The sequence below is a fragment of the Ochotona princeps genome, chromosome 7 (genome assembly GCF_030435755.1).
Source record: "Ochotona princeps isolate mOchPri1 chromosome 7, mOchPri1.hap1, whole genome shotgun sequence".
In the NCBI taxonomy this organism is placed as follows: Eukaryota; Metazoa; Chordata; class Mammalia; order Lagomorpha; family Ochotonidae; genus Ochotona; species Ochotona princeps.
This window is the reverse complement of record NC_080838.1, coordinates 82,604,254-82,618,726: the sequence shown is the minus strand read 5'-3', so window position 1 is coordinate 82,618,726 and position 14,473 is coordinate 82,604,254.

The following is a 14,473-nucleotide window of genomic DNA, read 5'->3' as shown; positions in this document are numbered from 1 at the left end:
ACTAATTTTGAAAAGACCTGGGGATCTGCAATGATTGGTTGGGTCTGTTGATTTTAAAAACTGCATTGCAATGACAAAGTGGTTGGAAAACATATAGGAGCATTTTGCTTTTAAAAATAGGGTTCTTCATGTTGCTTCAGACAGCTGGACCCTGTTTCGTGTTTGTTTTTCCAAACAGATTCAGCTTCCAAACCAGATCCAGATGTCTGTACTAATTACATTTCAGTCACTGGGCTGGATGTTGTCTTGTAGGGAAAATCTCATTTAAAAGAAAAATGAGTGCTTCAGTCTCCCCATGGCTGCGTGATTGCTTCAGTCTCAATGTGAGGCTCGTCCCAAAGTTGGTCCTGGAAAACCAAGCCTGACTAGTGATCAGGGTGTGCGGAACAGCCGTGGGTAAGACAAGCATGCTGGAGACCTCGGAAGGTGCCCAGCTGTGCTTTGCCAGCTTTGCCTATTCACATGCCCACGTATGTCTCAGGCCTTTGCACCTGGAGAAATTATTCTTTTAAGCTTAGCTAGAAATAGAGTGACACACACATAGAGGGCTCCCATTTGCTCCAAAACACCCACCCTGGTTGCAGCTGAGCCAGGTGGAAGCCGGGAGCCAGATTCTCCAGCCGGGTCTCCCGTTGGGTGCAAGTGCTCCACTGCTTGAGCCATCGACTCTGCTTCCCGGGGTGTGCGTTAGCAGGAAGCCAGAGCCAGGGGTGGCATCAGGGCTTGGACACTGGCACGCTAGATGCCCACCCTTCAAAATAATGTTCCATTAACAATCGAAGGAGTAGAACATTCTCGGTGGGGAAAAAAGAGCCTCAAGTAACCCGTGTGAGTCATCAGGCCTCTGTGGGCCGCTTGCAGTAAGACACACCCTCTCACCTGTGCACTGTATGTGTGCAGATTCACCTGCACCGTGTAGCCCACATGCATCCTCACATGGCCATACATGGGCCACTCCCATGTGCACACACATGGATTCTGAATTTCCAGGCAAAGCCTGTATTTTCAGTCATATTCATGCCTGTGCCTGCACCTGTCTCCTTACATATGCCACAAATGATTTGTAGCTTGTATTCCTTATTTAGTGTTGCCTAACAAATTACTCTGAAACTCACAATATCCCATGGCTCATGAACTACAGAATGACTTTTTCTGCATGGTTCTGGTCAGGACAGTCTCCGGAAGTGGTAGACAGGTGTTGGTTGCAGTCATGGTCCTGGAAGATCTGACCGCACTGGAGCGGGTGCTTCCAAGGTAGCCCACATCCAAAGCTGACAGACTCATGCTGCCTGCCAAGGCTGTGGCTGCTGTCACCTGGGCCTCTCCCGAGGCGGCTGTCCTCTTGCCATGGCCTGGACCTCCCCATAGGATGATCCAAGAAAGCCAGTGGGTGGAGGTGGTGGCAGGTCACTGCATGCATCAGTTTTACCGCATGCTATCCGCCTGTCTCTTGAGATTTGCGTGTTTCAGAGGCACAGAGAGGGAGAGATGGTACGAGAGATCTTCCATCTGCTGGTTTACACCCCAGCTGATCTTAGGTAGGGCGGGGGGCTGGACCACGTGGAAGTAAAGAGCCAGGAACTCCACCCTCATCCCCACATGGGTGGCAGCAACCCAAGCCCCTGGGCCATCATCTAGGGCTCTGAGGAACCCTAGCAGGAAGCTGGGTCAGAGGCAGAGTAGCAAGAACTCAAACCAGGCCCTGCAATATGGGAGGCAGGCCCACCTGTGGAGGCCACAATGCCTGGCCCAGTTCTATGGGTCACACAGGCTAACTGCCTCCACCTGGGAGGAAGCTGTAGAAAAACATGTGCCCCAGTGACCAAGTGTGTCCGGGGGTGGGGGGTGGGAGGGAGGGGAGAATGGCAACGCACAGCTCCGTCCTCAGAACAGTCTGTTTGCTGTTTATTTTCCTGCTCCTTGGATCTGGCCAAGTCTTTAATTTTTTCTTTTTCCTGATTGGTAGAGATGGGTGGAGATGACACTGGGAATTCTCAGCTAAAACCTCAAAGGACTTGCCTTTTGACTCTTACTGCCTTAGAATGCAGCTGCCATGGAAAGGAGGCAGAGTTGGCCTCCTCAGGATGGAGGGAACAAATCAGAGAACAGAACACTGAGGGCTTCCCAGACTGGCCTTCTTGGGGATGGAGTGAGCTCAGCCAACACCGCACAGAAGAGACATGAATTGACCTCGTGGAGCCAAGCCAGGACGCCAACATACAGAGTTATGAATATGGGAATGATGATTGTTTTAGGATATTAATATTTGAGGAATAATTCATTATGATGGAAGGAGCGGATGGGATGTGGTAAACAGTGGCCTTTCATTTGCTGTTTTTATTCTGCAACATACTGTGGGCATCCTTTTCATGTCTGTGTTTAAATAGCTTTTCTTAGTTAAAAGAATGTTTCAGTATGGAAATTTTGTAGTAGAAATGTCTTATTACTGAACATAGTGGGCATTAGATAGTCAGACTTTGCTAAGGAAGCAATCCTCCCTGAGCTTTCTGCTGTTCTTGCATTGGCAGCACTGGAATTGCCCATTTAAAGCAGTTACAGATTTCTCTAACTCTCTGGTGCCAAGTTGTGCTTCGAAATAGTTAAGCCAAGTTCCATCCCACAACGCTGTATTCAATATTAAGGGAACATTCTTATGGTTGAATGGTTCAAGGCCAGAAGATTGGGGAGCGAGAGGGGGCAGAGTTGTCTGTGGGAACAACAAGAAAGAAGAACTTCCTGTGAGAACACCCAGGATGAAGACAGGAACGAAGGCTGGGGAGCTTGGCTCCTTCCGTAAAATCCAGAGAGACTTTGTCTTATCTGAAATTTTCTTAGAGATAAATTTAATAGACATGGTCGCCAACTAAAAGCTCTTTAAAAAATTGTGACAATAATGAACACCAAGTCTGAAGCATGAAAGACAACAACACGGTTAGGATTCTAAAAAAATGTAACGCTGAGGCCTTAAATCAAACTTGCCAGTTGGTTATTGGATGCTCCTGGATCCCAGGAGGTCCTCTATGCCTCCAGATGCTCAAAGAACAATAACGCCTAACACGTCGCATGTGAGCAGGGCAGGCAAGGGAGCCCTGCCTGTACTATGGCCCCGAATGCACCCATGAGAGCATGACACTAGACCTGGAGCAGCCAGAGCCCTGCTCAGTCTCCCGTGCTGGTAGGTCATGGCGCCAGCACTCCACTCCCTTGGGCCTCAGTGTGCAACACCTGATTTCCACTTGACTGTGTTTACAAAGAGCAAAGTTCCTTTTTCAGTGAATGTGGTTCCCAAAGGAGATACAGACTTCATCCTTAGTGTGCCCAAGTTTACCAAGCAAACCAAGGAAGCCGAACCACTGCCCGGCTCCCCGAGCTGCATTTGTAGACCCTGAATCCAGAAATTGGAGCCAACACTGTGGCCCGGCTCTGCCGTGCCAGCCACTCTGAAAGGGGGAACACGCGGCACGTGACCCTGGGTGAGGGTCTTCCCCCAAACTGTGCAATCTTTGTTCCTAGAAGAGAAACAGGGAATTTTGGAGCAGGATGTTAACTTACTTGCTTCTTTGTTCTTAAGCCCTTTTCTATTTGTTATCTCGCATTGAAAATGAAAGCTTTGCCATCCACGGAAAGCTTTCAGCCACCTGCCCGTGAAGAAAGCCAACTTCCCAGGCCGTGTCTTTGTTCTCACTCCTCTGCTCTGGGTCTTCCTGTCCCTAACCACAAGTCACCGCGGCCCGCCAACAGCACGGATCCCTCTCAACATCCGTGTGTCTGTGAGCACACAGAAGTAACACTATTAAACTTAACCTATTGTTTTGAAAACCTGGAGTTGGCAGAACTCCAGCCGGTGGTTCCGGCCTTGATGCTGGTCGAGGCCAGCGGCTGCAGCAAGGGCCTCAACCCACGTTCCCACGCGGAAAGCAGGATCCCAATCCTCTGGGTGGTCACTGTTATTCTCCAGCATCTAAGCTGGAGCAGGCCCAACCTGACCTCAGCCTCCACTCAGAGAATGAGGGGTGCAACTGTCCTAGCATGGTGGGGCAGAAAGAGGCATCACTAAGACCTGAATTCCATCACAGCCTCAGTGATCAGCCTAGACCCTCTCAAGACATTTTCTTTTTATGTTGACATGATTTTTAAATTTTATTGGAGGGCCCGGCACAGTAGCCTAGTGGCTAAAGTCCTCGCCTTGCAATGCTGGGATCCGCCATGGGTGCCAGTTCTAATCCTGTTAGCCATGCTTCCTATCCAGCTCCTTGCTTGTGGCCTGAGAAAGCAGTGGAGGACGGCCCAAAGCCTTGGGACCCTGCACCTGCGTGGGAGACCTGGAAGAAGTTTCTGGCTCCTGGTTTCAGATCGGCGCAGCTTCGGCCATTGTGGTCACTTGGGGAGTGAATTATTGGACAGAAGATCTTCCTCTCTGTCTCTCCTCCTGTCTGTATATCTGCCTTTCCAATAAAAATAAAACAAATTTTATTGGAAAGGCAGATTTACCGAAAGAAACAGAAAGATCTTCCATCCCATGGTTCACTCTCCAAATGGCTGTAACGGCCAGAGCTCAGCAGATCTGAAACCAGCAGCCAGGACTTTTTTCTGGGGCTCCCACATGGGTGCGGGGTCCCAAGGACTTGGGCCATCCTCCACTCTTTCTCAGTTCATAAACAGAGAACTGGATGGGAAGTGGAGCGGCTGGGATATGAACTGGTGCTCATATGAAATGCATGCGCATGCAGGTGCAGGATGCGCCAGCTGAGCCATCACACCAGCCCTAGGGATGGATAGCTTCTGACCGGGGTTTTTGGGAGGAAGAGAGAATGTTCCATCTCTGAGTTCATTCCCCAGAGAACTGCAACAGTGGCCTGGGCCAGGAGCTCACAACTCCATTGAGGTCTCCCACGTGGGCCGCAGGTGGCCATGTTCCTGGACTGTCCTCCCTGCTTTCCCAGGTGAGTTAGCAAGGAGTTGGATAGGAACAGAGCAGCCAGGATTCTAGTCAGCCCTCCTATATGGGATGCTGGAGCTTCAGGTGGCAAGTTAACCCACTACACCTCAAGAGCAGTTCCTGCTGGGCCGTCTGAGGGGTGAGAGCCAGGGGTAGTCACCAGTCCTCCAGTGACAGTGCAGAGACTGCCTGCTGGAGCGTGCGTGGACCACGGCAGCCTTGTTCTTCCACAGTGTGGCTGCACCTGCCCCAGCACTGTGCTCGGGGGCGGGGAGGGAGGAGCGCCCCCATGCACAGACATGAACATTTCTCACGGGGCAGCAGCGCTTCTGCTGAACTCCTGCTGGGCAGAACACTTGTTCTGTCAGACATTGGCAGGTGTCACCACAGAGCAGAGGCCACAGTAAGAAGTTGATTCAGCAATATGTATGTCGGAATGTAAGCTGTGTGCTCCTGGACGCTCTGACTATAAACCGGGTCCACCCTTTCCACTGTTCCGTTTCAATGGCTCAGCAAAGAGCCCTCCATCTGCTGAGTGGACGCAGCAATGGCTCAGCAAAGAGCCCTCCATCTGCTGAGTGGACGCAGCAAGTGCCGATTGGTACGGTCTTGGGCAAGCTGCTGAGCCCATTCCCAGGGTCTCCTCTGCAAAGTGGGGATAACCTTGTCCAGCTTCCAGGGCTGACATGAGGAATAAATGAGTTCCTGTGCGCGCAGAGCTGGGAGCAGCGCCTGGCATATACCTACCAGTCTGTTGGCTACATTTTATTAATAAATAGAGTTTTGTGTTTCTGCCTCTCATGCCTGTGTGTGCTGTTAGAAACACATGCAGGACTGTTGCGCGTGTGTTTTCAAACTTGAAAGACACTGGAGCCCCAGGGAGCCATTGACTCATAATCTACTTCCCGTCCGATGTTGAGATTTATACTCCTCAGGAACACACCCATTTGTTCGCTTCACTGCGGCGTAGCACCGCACATCTAAGCCATCAGCCCTGCCCTCCCGCACACGTGTTTCTGGGTTGTGTTCCGCATTCCCTCGCGAGCATGCTCTAGACCTCCGGATCCACTTGTTTCTTCAGTCGAACTCTCAGGGCCTTCTTCCCACTATGCTCAGGGAAGCCGCAGCTGCTGTCCCAGACTGCAAACCCAGGGCCTGTGCTCCAGCTGCTCTCTCCTCTGGGGATGGAAGAACCCTCCGGAGGGCAGGAGAAGGGACGGTGTGGCGTGGCGTGGGCCCCGGGGCGAGCTGCCGCCCTCTGAGCCTCAGCCTCTGGCCTTGCAGAGTGAGTGGTCATCTCGCAGGTCCTGTCCAGACCCTGGCAGACTGACCTCTGTGCGCCTGGCTCTAGAACAGCCCCAGGGCAGAGAAGGCCCTGGAGGCTGCTGGCTGAGGTGACCTGAGGTGACCCGAGGCTGTTCCACATGGGAGTGGGAAAGACCAACCTGAAACTTTGAAGAAATGTATCACTTGCAAACAAAAGGGAGACCCAAGGCACCTGTTACTGGGGGAACACCAGCTGGGGTATCCTCCCCCTCCACAGAGGGCCAGCTGCTGGGAGCAATGTTCAGAACCAGGCCAGGCCTGGTGGAGTGGCCCAATTGGCTAATCCTCCACCTGCTGGTGACAGGAGTATGTATGGGTCCCTGTTTTTGTCCCACCTGCTCCATTTCCCATCCAGCTCCCTGCTGGTGGCCTGGGAAAGCAGCAGAAGATGGACCAAAGCCTTGACACCCTGCACCCATAAGGGAGACCTGGAAAAAAGCTTCGAATCTGCTCAGCTTTGGCCACTGCGGCAACTTGGGGAGTGAACCAGCAGACAGAAGATTGTTCAGTCTCTCCTTCTTTCTGTAAATCTGCCTTTCCAATAAAAGTAAATAAATCTCACAGAAGAAAACAGGCCAGGCAGTCACCACTTCCACCCAGGCCTAGGTGTCCCTGGGTCTGCCTGGCCCTCGTGTCCTCATCGCCCTGAGACAGTCAGCAGTGGTCTGGTCCCCTTGCCCGTTTTCTGTTAGCCCGAGGTGGAGGGGTGTGACGGGGAGAGTCCCTGACTGGCAGTGTCACGGGTCAGGGAGACCGCAGCTCACAGTTCATGGGGTTGGATCAGGAACAGTTACCGGCCAGTGAGGGAACACATGTGTGAATGTGGACCACTCTGGCCTGGACCAGAGCTGCCCAAGAACATGGGGTCGAAAACCCAAACTGGCATTTCCATGTGAGAGTGGGAGAGATCTGGCCAGCCCACTGTGGGAGGTGACAGGCGCACCCTGGGAAGACGGGAGTGTCAACCCCAGGGTTAAAGAGACAGTAGCCTCTGGCAGGCACAGATCACCACTCATCCACCCCACTTTGCCTTGCTGCTGGACGTGACCATGTGGCCAGTTGGCCATGGACACAAGAGTACCGATGGAGGGGTAGATGTGCACAGCTTTTCAATGAAGGGGAGAAGGGCAGCTGCTTCTGCTGTTCTACCTGCCTAAAAGGCAGATGTGATGGCTGGAGCTGGGCAGCCATGTTGCAGTGGTAAAGACGTGAGCCCTTGCACCCCTGTCTGCTGTACTTCGGTGGCTCTGGAGTTCCTGCCTTCCTGTCACGTGAGGGGGAGACACACTGCTCCTTGCATGGTTGCCATGACGTGTGTGTCCACGCGTGGTTGATTCTACTCGGTCCTCTGCCTCCAACCTCCCTTCACCTTTCCTCTGCTCTGTCCGGATCTCCTCCCCATCTCGAGTTTCTGCTTGATCTGCTTTTCTTTTCCAGCCTGTCTCTACTTCAGGGTCTTCCTGGGATCCCTGGGGATTTGCGTCAGCTGGGTGGTGACCTCTGACCTCTGACTCATTCCAAAGAGGGCAGGAATGTGACTGTGACGTCTTTATGGTCAAACTTCCTATGTTGCCCTACAGGTGTGTGGGCCAGGGTAACTTAGAGGGGTTGCAGCCATTTAGGGAGTGAATACACACAGAGAGCTCACCCACCTGCTGGCTCACTCCCCACATGGCTGCTCCGAAGCCAGGAGCCAGGAACTTCTGGGTCTCCCGCCCTGCCTTGTCCCTTCCAGGTGCCTGTGTGCAAGGCAGCAGCCACACGCAGGCACAAGTCCTTCCCTGGAGGGGCCCACTTCTTCCCTGGTGCTGCTGCTCCCACACCTACAGGGCAACATGAGCTGACTCCCAGTCCTGCCTCTGGGTTTGGTTCTGCCAACAGGGGCAAGCACTGGGCTGCAGGTTGCTGGGCACGCAGTACCCCCACCGGTGTGGCCTGTGGTGGGCTCCTGTCAAGGTTCTGTGTGGAGACCAGGTGTGGGGTTCTAAGGTGGGTAGCCACCGAGGGCAGTGCTACAGCATAGTAGGTTAAGCTATTATCAGTGGCACCAGCATTTCACATGGGCACCGGTTTGAATCCTGGCTGCTTCACTGCACATCCTGCTAATGTGCCTGGGAAAGCAGCAGAGAAAGGTCCAGCGTATAGGCTCCTGAATGTACGTGGAGACCTGGAAGAAGTTCCTGGCTTTGTTCTAGCTCAGCCTTGGCTATTGCAGCCATTTGGGAAATGAACCAGTAGATGGAAGGCTTCTCTTTGCCTTTGTAATTTTTTCAAATAAATACATATTATTTTTGATGAGTTGGTAACCCTGGCCTCACATTCCAGCTCTGCTCTTTCCCAACTGGTGGCCCCATGCTTGTTCATGTCATCTCTTGGAGTGGCACCTGCCTTACCTGTGAACACCTGGAGGCATGAGACACTGGGGGAACTCTCCTCACCAGACTGGGGCACCTTGAGTCACCACAGGAAAATGCCAACCACAGACACCAAAGCGTTTGCACGTGCCACTCAGGCGCGCTCTCCCACAGTGCGGCTGGAGATGTGAATGCGACTGGCAGCCCCCACTCCTCCACGAGTGCACAGAGGCCAGGATTCTATCTCCTCTAGCCTAGCTGCCCGTACACACAGGCCGTGGCGACTCCAGGGTTCCAGCTGGCGCTGTACCCACTCATGGATGCTCCTAGCTAGCGGCTGGGGAACCAGACTTGTGCGTGGAGTCGGGGAGGGGGCAGCAAGCACACGACTACAGAAGCTTCCCCCCTCCCTAACTGCCCCAGCAGCCACCTGGCGCTGCTGTCTACTCCACGTCATGTGGCAGCCACTTTGCTCCACAGCATCACCAGCGTGGTGAGGCTATTCCCCGAGCGTCCGTTCTGCCCCACTCCCAGAAGGCTCCCTGCTTAGGGGCTTGAAGTACCAGCACGGGATGGGGCCAACGTGGGGGCTGCACCCTGCAGGGAGCTCATGAGATGCAGCTGGGTGTGCCTGGACCACGCCCTCCCTCTCTCCCCCGTCTGCCACAAGGCTGGATCTGATCAAGGACCTGCATGGGCAACTCAGTCCAGTCGCACCTTTGCCTCTCCCCAGCTTCCCACCACACCTGGCGTGGAGGCCACACATGCCCCAGACCCCATCGTGGTGGGTGAGGGTGTAAGAGTCCAGCCCTGTCTGCCCTCTGTCCCTCTCCTTCCTGCACCTCGCTGGTGGAGTCACAGAGCTGTCTGCTCCCAGCCCCTCTGCCTGCTGGGTCTTTGCATGGGTTTCTCCCTCAGTGTCTGCTCTCCCCTCCCATTCTCCGAGAGCCTCTGGCTCCTGCACTGACTCGGCAAGCTGTTCAGGCCTCTTAGGGTGCTTTATTTTCAAGCTCTCTGCAACCTGGAAGGACATGGTCTCTTTGCTTCTCTGCCCAGTCTCCTCCTCTTGGAACATAAATGCTCCTGAAATTAGGCCTTTGTCCATGTGGTTCTTCCCAAGTGCCGGGCACACAGTAGGTGCCTAATTCCATCGGGTAGGTGTAGCCGACCAGCAGTGACACTACCTACGAGGCACTCTTGAGAGTCTAGGAAGAGCCGGAACTGCAACCAGACCCCTTGTTGCCAAAAGCAGCTACTTTTATACTCTTTCTCTGCTGCTTTTTTCCCTGTAGGTCTTAGCTTTTCTCTGCTGCTTTTTCTCCCCGTACACCTTAGCTTTTCTACCCCCTCTCTGCTGCCCCATGCTTCTCCCTGTCGTTTTAGTGCGTTAAGCAGCTGCTTTTATACCGCTCTCCACCAATCACTTCTCCCCGTGGGTCCACTTGGCGCTACCTGATAGGCCAGTAGCAATGACATAATCGCAGCGAGGGCATCAGCCTATCCCTGTGACTTCCTGTTTACCTGCTGGTGAGACCAACCCCTCCTCCTTGCCCTGGGCCAGCCGCCATCCTGCCACGGCCTTTCCTGTTCCAGGGAGTGGCTTTGGCACCCCGCTCCCCACAGGTAGGAAACAGGCGGGCAGCAAGAGGGGGAGAGAGAAGACCAAGAAGACATCAATGGGAGGAGCAGATGCCGGGATGGCACAGGTGCTGCTGCAGGAAGAGGGTGCAGGAGGTGGGCAGCCAGTGGTGTGCAACTCTGGGCCCCCAGAAACAGAGAGCCATGGATGTGGCACTTCGGAAAGAGCACCCCGGCACTGAGGCGGCAGGATGCAGTGGTGTGAGCCTGGGCTTTACTTCCCTGGGGCTGCTGTGGTCACAGGGTCTCCACAGGATGGCTGCGGGGGCTCGGGCAGGGACTAGGCGCCCTGCTGTGCCTCTAAGAACTGCACCCAAGGTGTGGAAGGATGAGGGGTGGCCACGGAGGCCCTGCAGGACCACGGCTCCCCAGCCAGCCCTACCTGCACCTCCAGGACTTCGTATCCAGAGGGCAGTTGAGCCCTTTCCCGAGTTACCCAACCGGAAGGCGCCTAGGCTGCACTCTCAGGACGTGTGGGTGTTGGCGACGGGGACCAACATGTGGCCTGATTGTGAAACTGTTTTGTGAACGACCTTGGAGCACAGGAAACATGTGTTTCACAGGCTGAGCCAAAACAGCGTGGTTTTCTCCTAGGCAGGCACCGCAGGTCACTGAGGGTCCTCACACCCCCGGGACAGCCTCGTTCAGGTCTTTGCCTGTCAAAACCCCATATGTCTTGTTGTCTTGGCTCTAGCTTTTTGTTTGTTTGTTTTAAATTATTTATTCCTTTGAAAGGCAGAGTAACATACATTCTCCAACCTCTGATTCACTCTCCAAATGGCTGTGATTGCTAGGTCTTGGCTGGGCCAAAACCAGGAGCCAGGAGCCTCTTCTGGGTCTCCCTTGTGAATGCAGGGGCCCAAGCATTTGGGCCATCCTCTATTGCCTTCCACACACGTTAGCATGGAGCTGGAGAGGAGAGGAGCAGCTGGGACTTGCACTGGTCTCCATATTGGATGCTGGCATGGCAGTAGTAGCTTAACCCTTGCACCACAAGGCTGGCCTCTTGATCCTAATTTAAAGGTTGCAAAAATAAAGGCAAGTTTGAAACTTCCAAGCCAACACTTGGGAGACTGCAAGTGAGAGGTGTTTCTGAGCCTGCAGCCTGTGTGTTTGCAGGGAAGTGGATAGGAAGGTGTGTGGGTGTGTGTGTGTTGGGGAGGAGGGCAGCTGTACTTCTTTAAACTCAGTGGGATTGTGTGGTCATGGGGTCCCAGGTGGGCCTCATGCAGCCGTGAGGCTCGGTCTGGTGTCACCCTAACAGGGCTCCCTGTAGCCCCCAGGCTATGAATGCTGTGGGTCTACCAGGTCCCTCCCTGGGACATGCCAGGCTATGGATGCTCTGGGTCTACCAGCTCCCTCCCTGGGACATGCCAGGCTATGAATGCTGTGGGTCTACCAGCTCCCTCCCTGGGACATGCCAGGCTATGGATGCTCTGGGTCTACCAGCTCCCTCCCTGGGACATGCCAGGCTATGGATGCTGTGGGTCTACCAGCTCCCTCCCTGGGACATGCCAGGCTATGGATGCTCTGGGTCTACCAGCTCCCTCCCTGGGACATGCCAGGCTATGGATGCTCTGGGTCTACCAGCTCCCTCCCTGGGACATGCCAGGCTATGGATGCTGTGGGTCTACCAGCTCCCTCCCTGGGACATGCCAGGCTATGGATGCTCTGGGTCTACCAGCTCCCTCCCTGGGACATGCCAGGCTATGGATGCTCTGGGTCTACCAGCTCCCTCCCTGGGACATGCCAGGCTATGGATGCTCTGGGTCTACCAGGTCCCTCCCTGGGACAGGCCCAACCTTCTCACCTGGCTACAGCCCTGTTCTCTCCTAAACAGTTCTGCTCACTTGGCAGCACAGCTGTTAAGAATGAGCTTACTCTGATAGTAAGCATGAGGCCGAATTACAACGACACGGAACGCGCCACACGTTCTCCGTGGAGTCAGTGTTGGCCAAACTGCAAGTTACACCTAATTTGAAACAACTGTTTTCCCCCAGCCAATTGGCTACCCTATTGTGTCTAATACAAAGTCCAAACGTAAAGTCAAGTTCTCCTCCCTCCCCCAGAATGCCATGTCTCATTCTAACAAAACTTTGCTGCCAACCACCCACATTAGGAACCGGGCGTCCATCTCTGCCCCAGAGTGGGACTTGGCGTGTGGGAAGTCCACTGCAGCTAGTCCAAATGAACCAGCCCGCTGGGGCAGAACATTCTCAAGCAAAGGCCCCCACGGTCTGCTCCAGGGGGAGTCCAGAGGGTTCCCGTCTTCCAGAAGGGTCTGTTCCTTACCAGAGAGGGAGATTTCCTCCCCTTCTTGCTGGTGGACATTGGCTTTAGATGCCCTGGGCGAAGGAGTGGCTACTATGTGGAGGCTGGGGAGGAGGACCTGGTGGGGCTGCTGCAGACTGAGCTGTGTGCTCCCCAGATTCATTCCTGAAGTTGTAATCCACTGCACCTGCAGCTGCAGCTGGGCACTTTGTGGAAGTGCTGCATGAGGTTAAAAAGGCAGGACGCTGATCCAGTGGAGCCCCTCTCCCCACCCCCACCCACCGCCGTGTATATTTGAGCTGTGTAAGCACTTGGTGAAAGGCAGCCATTGACATGCCAGGAAGAGAGCCCTCGCCGGAACCCATGCTGGCACGTTTGGAAGCTGATCTTGACTATCCAGCTCCCAGGGCCATGGCGCAGCCGTTTCTGGCATTTAAACCACACGGGGTGCGCAGGCTTGCTGGCTGCCCCAGCTGACCTGGGAGGGCCAGGGGTTAGGAGCTGCTGAGTGGGCAGGGAAACACTCCCAGAAGAGTGACATTCCGCATTGCTTGCGAAATGGAAGCAAATATCCGTGTATGTTGGTACAAAAAAATCAGAGATCCACCTGCAGCGCTCTTGTCGCGCATCTTTTAAGCTTTATGAAGACCCGTGCGTGCGTGGAATCCAAGGTTGCTTCTTTCAGTTCCATTTCAAAGATATATTTGGAATGCAGAGAGAGAAAGAGAGTCTACTTAATCACTCTGCAAATGGCCACAGCACTCAGGGCTGGGTGAGACTGAAGCCAGGAGCCAAGAGCTCCCTCTGGGTCCTCCAGCTGGGAGGCAGTGGCTCAAGGATTTGGATCATCCTCTGTTGCCTTCCAAGGCGCATTAGTGAGGAGTGGGGTGGGAAGCAGAGCAGCTGGGACTGGAGCCAGCCCTCTGATGGGCGAAGCTGGAGCTCCAAGCGGTGACTCAGCCCACGGTGCCCACAGACCTTTGCATAGCTGTGAAAAGGGTGAATTTGTAAAAAAATAAATTGACTGCAATATTCATTTTAGATGAATGCATTTGTGTGTATGTAAATTCTACTTAAATGTCAGAAAGGCTGTCCCACCCCGACACTGACCACGGACTCTGTGCTTGGGAAAGATGGAGACGTTGTCTCACCCCGGTGCGCAGGCCTGGCAAGAGGACTAATCCCGCTTGCGCTGAGGGACAGCTTAGTGTGTCATTAGTAACTTGGATGAGCAGCTAGGCCAGGATGGTCAACTGCCTTACGCCCAGGTGGAGGCCAGGCCGGACTTTAAAGACTTCCAAGAGTTCCTGCATGGGCCGAGACCCTAGAGACATACTTAAAGGATGGCTGCCCTTGAGTGGCAGGGGCCCTGGGTCTGCAGGGCCTGTGTGTCTCTTGCATAGCCAGGAAGTGGACGGGGCAGCCCACAGCTATGCCAAGAGCAACAGGAAGCTGCCGCCCCACCCCTCACAGCGGCAGCAGAGGCGGCCTGGCCCCCCGGGGTTGTTGGCCCTGCAGGGCCTCCTGCAGATGTTACACAAACAACACCTCCATTGACTCTGAGCTGGGCTGAAAATATCCTGCTGCTTTCGTGATTGCTGTGTGTGTGTGTGTGTGTGCGCGCGTGTGCATCATTCCCCCAGCGTCCCCAGGAGGCCGAGCCCCGGGAGCCAGACAGCAGGTCTTGTTGGCTTTCCCTGGCAGGTCAGACCCGGGCAGCCCTCTGAGACCTTCAATGGCTACTGGCCAAGGAGCCAGGAAGCTGGCCGCCTGCCCAGTGCATTGCTCAGCAGCTGCTCCAAGGGGTCTGGGCTACAGTGGCATGTGCACAAATATCCCCCCCCCCCAGGCTAGGATGCAATTTGGAGGAGACCCCCGAGCAAACTCTCCAAGACCAAGTGGGAGCTTCTGGGAGGTCTCTGCTTGCCCAAGTCTTGCCGTACCT